This window comes from Dasypus novemcinctus, chromosome 3, assembly GCF_030445035.2.
Source record: "Dasypus novemcinctus isolate mDasNov1 chromosome 3, mDasNov1.1.hap2, whole genome shotgun sequence".
Classification (NCBI taxonomy): domain Eukaryota; kingdom Metazoa; phylum Chordata; class Mammalia; order Cingulata; family Dasypodidae; genus Dasypus; species Dasypus novemcinctus.
Window position 1 is genome coordinate 143,069,549 of NC_080675.1, and position 12,614 is coordinate 143,082,162.

Genomic DNA, 12,614 nt, shown 5'->3' on the forward strand with positions numbered 1-12,614 from the left:
ATTGGTCTAGATTAGTCAACCTACCATTATTGGAAATGCAACCCAAAATATAGCTATACCATTTCCTCAGGATGGACATTTGTTATCTCATACAACTCAGCCACAGTTTTCTGGTGAATCTTCTAGCATTTCCTACCCAAAAGAAGCACCACAGGAATGGCAATTGTATCCACTCTTACCTAACAACACCTTGAGAACTAGGAGATTGATTTATTCATTTGACAACTATTTTTGCATGTCTGCTATGTCCTGGGCACTGATCTAGGCCCTGGAGATAGAACAGCAAGCAGGACAGCTATGCTTCTTTCTCTCACATAGTTTAAAGTCTGTAGAGAGAGGAGGACAAATAAAAAAATTGCTACACTCAAATGTCATGAGATATCAAGAGGAAAATTGATTGAGAAAAAAAATCAGTTGCAATAGGAAGAGGGAGAGGGTGCCAAGTACAAGAAGAGTTACATCAATTGTAGTGATTTATCTGCAAGTACCAGAAAACCAGACCAAAATGGACTTAAAGAGATGGAGGCACTCCAGACAGAGGTCATTATGACTCTACCTCCTCTGCTGCCTCTGCCTTATCATTGCCCGTGAGCTGGTAGCAAGATGGCAGCTGAAATTCCATTCATCTTACCTGGTCGAGGCAACAGCCATAGGAAGAAAAGGTAAACTCCCCTCATTGTTCATTGGACAGTATTGGGTTACACGCCCATTTCTATACCAATCACTGGCAAAGGGAATGAAACTGCCATGGTGAGCTTAGACTAGTCACAATCTGTCCCTGAAGCTGGGGATGAGACTGTCTTTCCTTGACTCATGGGGGGAAAAGCCAATTCCTGAATGAAACCCGGGTTCTGTTAGAAAGGAAGAAGAAAGGAGTGGAGTGGTCTTTGGGCAGGCAGTGAGCAGTGTCCACTGCAGGGGTTGATGGTCAAGGTGAGAAGTCACCAAAGACAATCCCCCTAATCTTTTCCATATATATTCTAATGTGTTCATCACAATAACTCTATAATTAATAGTAACCACTAATATTTTTGAGTATTCATATAAGTTAATTCAGTTTGACCTTGACAGTCCAGTGAGGTAGGTCTGTTATTTTCCTCACTTTATAAATGGAAAAACTGGGACACAGTGTTGAGAAGCTTGTCCAAGGGTTTACAGTTGGTGGAGCCTGTATTTAAACCCAGGTAGTCTGGTTCCAAAACTTATGCTTAACTTCTTTGATAGTCTGTCTTTAGCCAAGTAAATGGAGATTATTATTCTGACTTTCAGATAATGAAACAGAGGCTCAGAAATATGAAGGTTCATTTATTCACTCAATGAATATTTATTGAGTTCCTTTAAGATTCTAGGGGTGGAGCTAGACTCTAAGGATGCAATTATGATAGTTGCCCCAGTAGTGCCTAATTCATTGGTTATTTATGAGTTGGTTATTTGTGAGTTTTGAATGAGGCACTGGTGAGTGAGCTGCCAGCATGTGCCAGGCATGGTCTACGTGGCTGTGTAAGGTCATACGGCTGCTCAGATTTAAACATCCATCTTTTGTTTCCAGATGCTGGGAAGATGCTGTGGCAGAACCGAGATCTTGTTAAATGGGGAAGTACCGGTTTGCTTATCCACCCTTCCATCTATCCATGCATGCATCCATCCTCTTATTTGTTTATTCACCTGGAAAATATTGACTGCCTACTATATGCATGGTGCTGACAATCTGAAGATGACCCTTTAGAAGCTCACAGACTGACAGAGGAGACAGACATGATGTGGGTGCCCTAGAATGTCAGGGGTGCTTTACCACAAGAGGTCAGTGCCAAGGATGAAGCAAGGGAAGAACTCATGAGGGGGGGGGGGTGTGGGTTGTAAAGACCCTGGGTAGATGCCAGAAGCACCCATGGGAATACCTTCTGTCCCTCCCCCACAACAGTAGGGGCTGATGACCCCTCTGTTCCACACTGGAGTGGAACTGCCCATCAGGATTCCTGGCCAACGGCTGGCAGACTTTGAGTAAGCCAAGAATTTCCCAGCACGAAGAGACTTTCTGCTTCCAAAACTGTGGAGGCCATTTAATTGGGGTGCTATCTTGGGCATGTCTTTTCCCCTTATCACACCTTAGTTTCTTCATGTGAAGAATGAGGATATTGGGCCATGTAATTGGGGAGGTCCCCTGCAGTTTTACCTGAGGATACGTTCATAAACAGTGTCTCATGAGACTTTAATTACTCCATGGAGCCATCGCTGTCCCCTGAGCTGGCCCCCACTTGCCTCCCTTCCCTCATATCCACACTGGACACATGCTTCTGGTCCACACACTTTCCCCTGGGCAGGGATCAGCTTCTTTGGATAATTGCTTCCAGGAAGAAGAACAACAGCAACAACACTAACAAAATTCAGCAGAAAGAGAAGGCCATGGCTTGCTCCTTGGACTGTTTTTGGAGGTTGGTACATTTCATTCATTCGGGCAGCCCAGCTTTTCCCCAATTAGGACTCTCATCTTTAAATTATATGGTGCCATGGCCTGGTAGCTCTATTTTTTTCATTCCTTTCTTGTAGTTCCACAGGATTTCAGAAAAGAGAGCCAAGTTTTCAGTTTTTCTCTAAATCTATTTGTTGCCTAAAGATCTGGGAGAGGGTCTGCCACAGCTGGAAGGGGAGATGGAAATCCAGCAGCTTCTGATACTTCCCCTGCTGGCCCATCACAGCCTTGTGGGTAGGCAGCAGACTGACAGCTGGGCGGGCAGCCGGGGCAGCACCCACAGGAGGCACTGGGCTGTCTCAACCTTGTGTGCCTGGAGTCTGGCTGGGTTTAGTGCTTCACCCGGGCAGCATTGTGGGATTCTCTTATGACCTGTATTCTTTGTTCTCTATGGAGCAAAATTGATTGATTTCTTCAATGAAATCACCTGAGTTCTTAGAGGGAGGATGACTGGAAAAGAAGAGTCTTCAAACTGTCCAGACCAAAGAATGTGAGTGGATCAAGGGATAAGCCTTGTGGAAGGTACAGGGAGGGGTCAGTACTTGCCCACTGTCCCTGGGGCATTCAGAGGAAGATTGTATAGGGCCTGGCACTACCACTGACAAACTGTGTCACCTTTGGCCAGTCTCTTTACATCTTTAAGTCTCACTTTCCACTTTTGCAAAGGAAACGTATTGGGCTAGGTCATCTAAAAGGTTGCTTCAGGCTATAAAATACTACAAGGTGCTCAGAAGCATGGTCTCTACAAGCATGGTCTCTTTTAATCCCAACTCTACTATTTACCAGGAGTGGAGGCATGGGTAAATGAGTTAACCCCTTTTCACTAGGGGGTTGCAGTAAGAATTAGGTCGTCTACTGTTTAACAGTGTAGCACATGACCTAATATAAAGTAAGCATTCAGCAAATAAATTATGAACTCTAAGGATAATAAAGCCAATGAGCCTGAGTGCTCAGCTGTGCCCAGTTTTCTTCTACTTGCTCTTCCTGGGGGTAGACACTAGAAAGCAGGTACAGTGAACTATTCAGGAGCTAAAGGTGGCTCGTCAGTCCCCAAGGCTGGAATTTCCTCTCCAGGCACTCAGACCAATATCTAGTTGGCCAACAGATATTAAGGCCAGAGCCTAGAATTAGTGGTTACTGCTGAGGATGAGGCAGAGAGACGAGAGGCCAGTTGAAACATAGCAAATGCAAACGTATGCTACGAGAGTATGGAGTGCACCATACTTGGGAAGAAGCTCATGATTCCAACCAGATGAAAGGACCCTTCTATCATTTTTTTAAAAAGATTTATTTATTTATTTATTTCTCTCCCCTTCCCCCCTGCCCCCCGCCCCAGTTGTCTGTTCTTTGTGTCTATTTGCTGCGTCATCTTCTTTGTCTGTTTCTGTTGCCAGTGGCACGGGACTTTGTGTTTCTTTTTGTTGCGTCATCTTGTTGTGTCAGCTCTCCGTGTGTGCGGCGCCATTCCTGAGCAGGCTGCACTTTCTTTCATGCTGGGCAGCTATCCTTATGGGGCGCACTCCTTGTGCGTGGGGCTCCCCTACGCGGGGGACATCCCTGCATGGCACTCCTTGAGCGCATCAGCACTGCGCATGGGCCAGCTCCGCACGGGTCAAGGAGGCCTGGGGTTTGAACTGTGGACCTCCCATGTGGTAGACGGATGCCTTTATCCACTGGGCCAAGTCCGATTCTCACCTTCTATCATTTTGACGATGGCGGCACATGCAGTGCAGCTGTAATCATGGTGAGGTGAGAAGGTAGGGTGGTGGGGGACCCTTGACCCTCCCTGACCATAAATCAGAGACTTCTGGCCATGCTGCCCACAAAGGCCATGGTGAACAATCTGCCAGGTCATCCATGGCCACTTGAGCAACACTCTCAGTGGACTCATCTGACTACTATGACAGTGTTAGCACCCATGTGGCTAGGAGCTGGTTTCTTCTCACTGGGTCTTATTCTCCACTTTTGCAAAGTGATGGAGACTTCTTTTTACTGCATTGTGGCATACTGGATACCATGAATGACTCTACCAAATGAAACAACTAATATTGCTGTGTAAAGAAGAAAAAATATTTTTAAGTATGCCACTGAGCTGGCATAAAGATAAGGAATCACAGATAAGGTGAAACTAGAAATCCTTGGATGTAAGTTGCTGTTAAAGCTCTTTTGAATTGTGAGTTTCTATAAAAATATGGGGATTTCGAGCCTTTTGTCTGGCTTTATGGAAGCAGAGAACAGGGTAGGGAGCCTAGAGGCCACCCAAGGTGGAAAATCTAGATCTCTTTTTAAGAAATTAATTAAGAAATTTAGCAGTTTTATTGAGATATACTCACATACCATACAATCTGTCTAAAGTGTATAATCAATGGCTTTTTAGTATAATCACAATGTTATACATTCATCCTCACAAAAATTTTTAGAACTGTTCATTTTTCCTTTTTAGGAGATCTCTTTTTATAAAGCTAGGTTATCCTTTAGTGTTAAGGGTGAATAAGAAATAAATTGCAAATAAGAGTGAAGCACTGAAACTATTTTTTAAAAATCTTCATTGTAGATGGAGAGAGAAAAATAACTCTGAGAATTCAAAACTACAAGCTGCCTTTTAAGTGAATTTACAGCCCAGATTCATACTATTGGTATGGTCCCCAAATGTAAAATAGAGAAATTATTTTTAAGTGGGCCTAGATTGGAAGAAACCAGTGTAAGTCATCTCTAAACTTTGACCAGCCCTCAAAGAAATCCCAAAAATACATTTCCAAGGCAAATGAGCAGTTTACAATAAAAACAAAATAAAACAAAACACACAAGGAAGTAGGAACCAAAAGGCAGAGTTAGCAGAAACAACAAACAACAGGTCCACAAAGACTTCATATGCTGGGATTGCCAGACAGAATGAGTTTAATATGTTAAAAAAAATTTTAAAGTAGTTTAGCAATATAAATGTCGAAGAAGCAGGTTTGAAACAGAATCAAGTAAATTTCGAAATAAAAGACATAATAACCGAAACTAAAAACCTAAATGAATTGGTTAATGAGCAGATTAGACACAGCTGATGAGAGAATTTGTAAATTGGGAAATAGTTTCAAAGAACTAGCCAGAAAAATGTAGTTTAGAGACACAAAGAACTAAAATGTATGAAAGGAAAGGGGCTGCTAAGAGACCTGGAGGGTGGAGTGAGAAGTTTTAATGTATTTCAAATTGATGTAAAGAAAGAGGTAGTAGAGAGAGTGGTAAAGAGACAATGTTTCAAGAGATTAATACTAATGATTTTCCAGAATTTTTGAAAGCTTATAATTCTTATATCCAGGAAACCTAATTAATTCCAAGAGAATAAACACACATACATGACTCACATGTATCTATGCATATCACATGAATATCTTAAAAGCAGCCAGAGAGAAAAGACAAATCATCCACAAGAATATCAGAGAAGCAGACTTGGCCCAATGGATAGGGCATTCGCCTACCACATGAGAGGTCCAAGGTTCAAATCCCGGGCCTCCTTGACCTGTGTGGAGCTAGTCCATGCACAGTGCTGATGCACTCAAGGAGTGCCCTGCCATGCAGGGGTGTCCCCCGCGTAGGGGAGCCCCATGTGCAAGGAGTGCTCACCAAAAGGAGAGCCGCCCAGCGCAAAAGAAAGTGCAGCTTGCCCAAGAGCAGTACCGCCCACACTGACTGAAGCTTGGGGAGCACTCAGATTTGTTGAGTGCCTACTTCCAAGTACGAGGTCCTGGTTTCAACCCTGGTACCTCTAAAAAAAAAAAAAGACATTTATCTTCTGTGTCTGCTTATATTCTCATTAGGCAGCTCTGGGAACTGATCCTCGGACCTTCCAGAGTGGGAGAGAGGCAATCATTCTCTTGTGCCACCTCAGCTCCCTATTCTGTGACGTCTTCTTATTTTCTCTCCTCTGTGTCTCTTGTTGAGTCATCTTGCTGTTTCAGCTTTCCATGTCGGCTGGCACTCCCAAGCAGTGTGGCATTCCTGTGCTGGGAGGCACTCTGTGTAGGCCAGCTTGCCCTCATGGAACCCTGGACCTCCTAAAAGTAGATGGGAACCCAACTGATTGAGCCACATCCATTTCCCATGGCCTTGTGTTTTCATGTGATTCATTTATTGGTCTTTGTCACATTAGATAAATTTTTAAAATTAAGCAAGGTGGGTTCTTTTCATTGAAATTCCTTGAAATTTGAGTGATCAATTTTTGCTTTTTTTATGTAAAGATTTGTCCAGAGGAGTTTAATTTCCTCAACTTTTTGTTAAGAGAACATCCTCCAACTTCTGGAGGAAAAAAATGCTTTCTCTAAAGTGATAATGCTGTAATTTGGTTTGGTTTGAGCAAGATCTTTTGCTTAAGGAGTATTTTCATGGTAACTTATCCCTCAGCTAATGTTTTTTTTTTTTTTTAATAATTTCACCTTTCTGCATATTAACATTTTGCTTATTGGCAATCTTTTACGTCGTCTTCTGAAAAATTTTAAAGTAATTGGGATGATAATGTTGAATAAATTTGTTTCACTTCCAAAATGCAGGTTTTGAAATTCTTGCCTTATTCAGCTTCCTCAGAATTCTGTTTATTCCTAATATTAGATGTGTGTAGCTATTTGCTTGGGCTAGTCTGCAAGACACCCTCTATAATCTAGTTTTGCTATGAGATTGTCCAGCGAAAGTTTTCTATCTCTCTTCTTGATTCTTCTTAAGATCAGGGATGCTAAATTTAAAATTGGTATGTATTATCTCACATAATGTGAAGAGGCTTACTGTTGTGAAGTTTTGTGATCTTGGTCTCATTTTTTATTATCTCACTGAGAAAACCAATGTTATACTTAAAAACACTTTTGTCTCTTTGAGCATCTCTTCTTGGCAAATGTTTTAAAGTTGAGATTTGCTTTTGGCACTTTCACCTCGTGAAGGTGGCCATGTAAAATTAAGGAACATGTAAGCAATTTAAAAAGTACCTTTAAAGAACAATTCACAAATTATGCTTGAAATCATAAGGTGATATTTCTTGAGTACCTTTTATGAATATAGTTGCCTTAGGCATTCATTGTAGGTTATTATAGTCAATAAAACTTAGCAATGTTTCATATTCTATTTTACTGAGCCTTAGGACAGCACGGGTGGGCTGGAGAAGGGCTCGATGCACAGGGTCTCCGCAGTGTCGTCTGCTGGGACAGCCAGCCCCACAGGAGCTGGGGCCTGAGGCCGCGCCGCTGGACTGGCGCCGCCGCCCTCGCCCACTGTCTTGCTGCCGTCCAGAAGCTGGTTGTCCTTGTACAGCCGCTGCTCGCCGGCCGGCCGCTCGAGGATGCCCTCCACGATGCGCTTCAGCTCGAAGGCGGTGCTCCATTCCTCGGCGTCGGTGAAGACGGCGGTCCTGTGGCGCGGATCCTGAGGAACACGTCCTGGGGCCGGTGGGCGGCGGGAGCGCGGCTCCCGGGGCCCCCGCGCCCCTCCCCAGGTCCCCGGCCCCCCGCCACCCCAGGCCCCCCGCGCGGCCCGCGCCCTCCCCAGGTCCCCCGCCCCGGACCCCGGTCCCCATAGATTTATTTTTATGTGCCAGGCATGGATTGGTGTGTTTCCTAATGTAAATTTCTGTCACTTTAAAATTGAGACTATGCTTTATCTATTGTAGAATAATTTAACAAATGGAGAGAAATATAACACTGATTACAAAGTTAAGCCCTTCCATTTTAAATATTTTTTTTAAAAAACATCTAAACCTATATTTTTATAGCATGTCAAATATTTACTTAGGGAATCTTATTTTATTCTATTTTACCTATTATTGTATATTCACAAATTCAACACTGATAATCAAATTAATCATCTGCTGACATTCAGCACTAATACTTTGAAAGTAGTGTTCTTTCAAGATGAAACACTATTTGTAGACCATTTGATTTGTCTACTGAGGATTTAAAAACCTAAACTACTCATTCTAAACTTAAGCTTGTAAGCTTCACGGAATTTAAAAGTCTTTTTACTGTCCGTTATTAAACTCGAAGCCTATGAAAATCTAAACATTTAGTACTTGCCCTGGGATTAAAGGAAGCTGTCTTAAGTTTCTTAATCCTCTCTTCCTATTGATTCACTTCTTGACGGCCCTACAAGAATTTTCTTTTAATTAAAAGGAGGACCGTTTACATTAGTGAGAGAATGGATAAAGACTGTGCTTTCCAACACCCATCCTCCTTTCCCTTGCTCTTTGGATTTAAAGCTTAAGTACATTCCTAGATAGGGTGATTTTTAGAAGTTAAACTTAATATTCTTGGGACTTTTGTGATATAATAGCGATGAAGACGTCATCAGTCTATTATATCTTCTGTTAATGGTTGGTGGTTGATTTCTTAATTGTTTCCCATAAATGAAAAATGGGCATAGTCAAATGGTAGCCTTGAAAGTGTGGCTGATGGTCAACGTGACTTTGTTAATAAGAACTAATTTAGTCATGCCGCTTGATTATTCAGTGAAGTTCAAGTCCCAGCAAAATCATAATCAGGAATGAATAACGTTGCATTCTCTCTCCATACATGTGTCTGAGTACCCATGCCTAACTTGCTTCTTCTTTCTATCCTTTGTTGGGATTGAAATATAGGTTGTCCAAGCTAAACATAGTTTGCTGTGCCTTTGAAAAATTTAGGATAGGAAGTATGCAAGATTAATTAATACAATGATTGTTTTCTTTACAATTCAGGTGGCCTTTCTAAACTTGCATATTTTAAGAATCATGTTCTCTCATGTGTTGATGTAAGTTTATGTCACTTTAAAAGCTATGAAATAAAAGTTTACATGATTATATGTTATCCTCTCCAGGGATCTTATGCCATAACCTGGACGAAACTTGAAGACATTATGTTGAGTGAAATAAGCCAGACATAAAAGAACAAATATTGTATTGTTTCTTTTATATGAAATAACAAGCAAAATCATAGAGACAGAAGGCAGAATAGTGGTTTCCAGGGGTGGGGAGAAGGGGAAATGGGAAGCTGTTGCTAAAAGAGTATGAGGTTTTCCTCGGAATGACAAAAATAGTCTGGACATAGATAGTGGTGAAAGTTACATAATATTGCCAAAGTACTTAAATGTCAAAGAGTTGTCCACTTAAAATGATTTTTATAATGTCTACTTTATGACATTTATGATAAATAAATGTTAAAAATGCTAAAAAACAAAACAGAAAAATTGGAGTAAAATAAAGACATTTTCCAACAAACAAAAAACTGAGTTATAACCAAAAGACTCCACTGAAGGAAATTCTAAAGGTTTTATCTTCAGCCTTTGTTAATTCAGTGTGCAGATGAAAATAACCAGGGCAATTACTAACAAGTAAATATGAAATATTTAACTTTTAATAAAGTAGGGGGAAAAAGGAAAAGTACCCTCAATAAACACAAAAAAGAATGTAGCAGGGAAAAGAGGAAAAAGTAACTGTACATAATAAGATACAAGGAGTAAATCTAAATATACTGATAATCACAATGAATGTAAATGGAGAAAACTCAAGTTAAAAGAGAAACATTGTTCATTAGATCAAAAAGGAAAATGCTAATAATATGCTGTTTATCAGAGGCATATTTAAAACAAAAGAACAATGAAAGCTCAAAAGGCTCAGTATGGAAAAAGATATACTAGGCAAATATTAATCAAAATAAATCTGGAGTAGTTATATTAAAAGACAAAAATGTACTTTAAGACCAAAAGCATATTTAGAGTTAAGCAAGTATATTGTACAATGATAAATAGGAAAAATAATGAAAATATGAAAATTCAAATTTATATGCACATAATAACAAATCCTCAAAAAATATATAAGGCATAGTTCACAACAATGCAAGGTGTTGGTGGGGTGATGTATGGGACCCCTATATGATGTTATGCATGTTTGTTTTGTAAGTTCACAACTTTTACTATATACTTATTATTTATTGATGTTCAAATATGAATGATATACTTCAATAAAATTAAAAATATATTTATTGGTAAAAATTTATAGGTCTACAATGAAAAATAAACAATTTGCCCCATAATGAAAGGTTTCAACACATCTCTTCCATTATCAACAAAATAAGAAAGAAATTGATAACAGCAAAAAAAATAAGTTTTGATCTAATGGATGTATACTACAGAACATTGCACCAATTAGAGAATACAGAAACTTTCAAGCATATAGAAACCATTTGTGAAAATTGACCATATGCCAGGTCACAAAACTCTTCTCAATGCATTTCAAAGAACTGATGCCCTATAGATTGTGTTGTTTAACCACAATGCAATTATGTTAGAAATAAATAGCAAAAAGATAGAAAACCCCCATACATTTTAATTTTTAATGTCTCATAATACTGAACTAAAAATTCAAAGAAGTAAAAATGGAAATTAAAGTACTTATAACTGAATAATAATAAAAATACTATGTATAAAAACTTGTAGGAAGTTTTTCCTAGAAAGTTAAAGCATTTATAACTTAAAGCTTTAAATTATTTCCTTAGAAAATAAGAAAAATCATATTTAATGTACTAAATGTCTAAAACAATCTTTAAAAAACCCACAAGAATAATCCCAAAGAAAGAAGAAGGAAAGAATTAATAAAGATAGAAGCAGAAGCTAATAAAAATAGAAAATAAGTGTACAATGGAAAGAATTTAACAAACCCAAATTTGATTATTTGAAAAGATTAATAATATTGATAATTACCTAGCAAGGCTAATCAAGAAAAAAGAGAAAATATAAATTCCAATATCAGAAATGAAAATGTAGCCATCATTATAGACTTACAAATTTGAAAAATAGGAAGATATTATGACAACTTTATGCAAATAAATTTGAAAAATTAAAGGAATTGGACAAAGTTTTTTAAAAAAACCACATTACTAAAGCTGACAGATGATACAGAAAATCCGAACAGCCCAATATCAAAGAAATTTAATAGTTTACTTACATGCTTTGTGGGAAAAGACTGGGAAGAAATGGATTTACAGGTGAATTCTTCTAAACATTTAGGGAAGAAATAATATTAATCTCATTCAAATTCTTCCAGAGAATATAAAAATATGGAACACGTCCTGATTTTTTTTTAAGCCAGCACAGTTTTAATATTATAACCTGGCAAGAATTACAAAAAAAAGAGAAAAGACCAAAATCTCTTATGAACATGGTAGCAAAATGTTACTCAATAAAACCTGGCAGTATATAAAAAAGGATATGCAAGCTAGGATTAAAATTTGAAATCAATTAATTTAATTCACAACATTAACAGTCAAAAAGAGAAAAACCATATGATCATCTTGATAGTCAGAAAATGCTTTGACAAAATTCAGTATCCATTTATGATAAAATCTCATAGCAAATTAGAGCTAGAAAAGAACATCTTTGAACTGATAAACTACAGCAAACATCATGCTTAACTGTGAAATATTGCAAACTTTCCCTCTGAGATAAGGAATGAAATAAGGATGCCTGACAGAACTTCTCTTCAGTGTTTTACTGGAGTTACTAACCAATGTAATAAGGCAAGAGAAAGAAATAAAAGACATAAGGATAGGAAAGGAAGAAATAAAACTCTTTTTATTCACAAATAAAATGAAAATGTACTTAGAAAATCCAAAATGAATCTATAAACTATTAGAATAAGTGAATTTGCTGTGTCATTGGATACAAGGTTAATATACACAAATCTATTGTATTTCTATATACTAGCACTAAGTGGGAAATGAAATTGTAAAAAAGACACAATTTATAATATCAAGAAACATCAAATATTGAGGAATAAATCTCTCACAAAATATGTGCAGGATCTCTATGCTGAAAATGATAAAATATTATTGAGAGAAGTTAGAAAATATCTAAGTAAATGGAGGAATATAGCATATTCATGGATTGGAAGATTCAATGTTGTAAAAATGTCAATTTCTCCTAATTAATCTATAAATTCAATGTAATCCCAATCAAAATTTGTGTGTGTGGGAGTATGTGTCTGTATTTGGATGAAAATTAAAAAGCTGATTCTAAAATTTATATGGAAATGTAAACAATCTAAAATATTTAAAACAATATTCAAGAAAAATTAAGCAGGAGGACTTTCATTACCAAATAGCAAGAACTCTTATAAAAGTATTGTAGTTAAAAGTGTGGTAAATAA

General features: G+C 38.4%; 1 pseudogene; it reads right to left on the reverse strand.

Moving 5' to 3' along the window:
* Window positions 1-7,579: 7,579 nt before the first annotated feature.
* Window positions 7,580-9,024, reverse strand: LOC131276767 (elongin-B-like; annotated as a pseudogene).
* Between the last annotated feature and the right edge of the window lie 3,590 nt (window positions 9,025-12,614).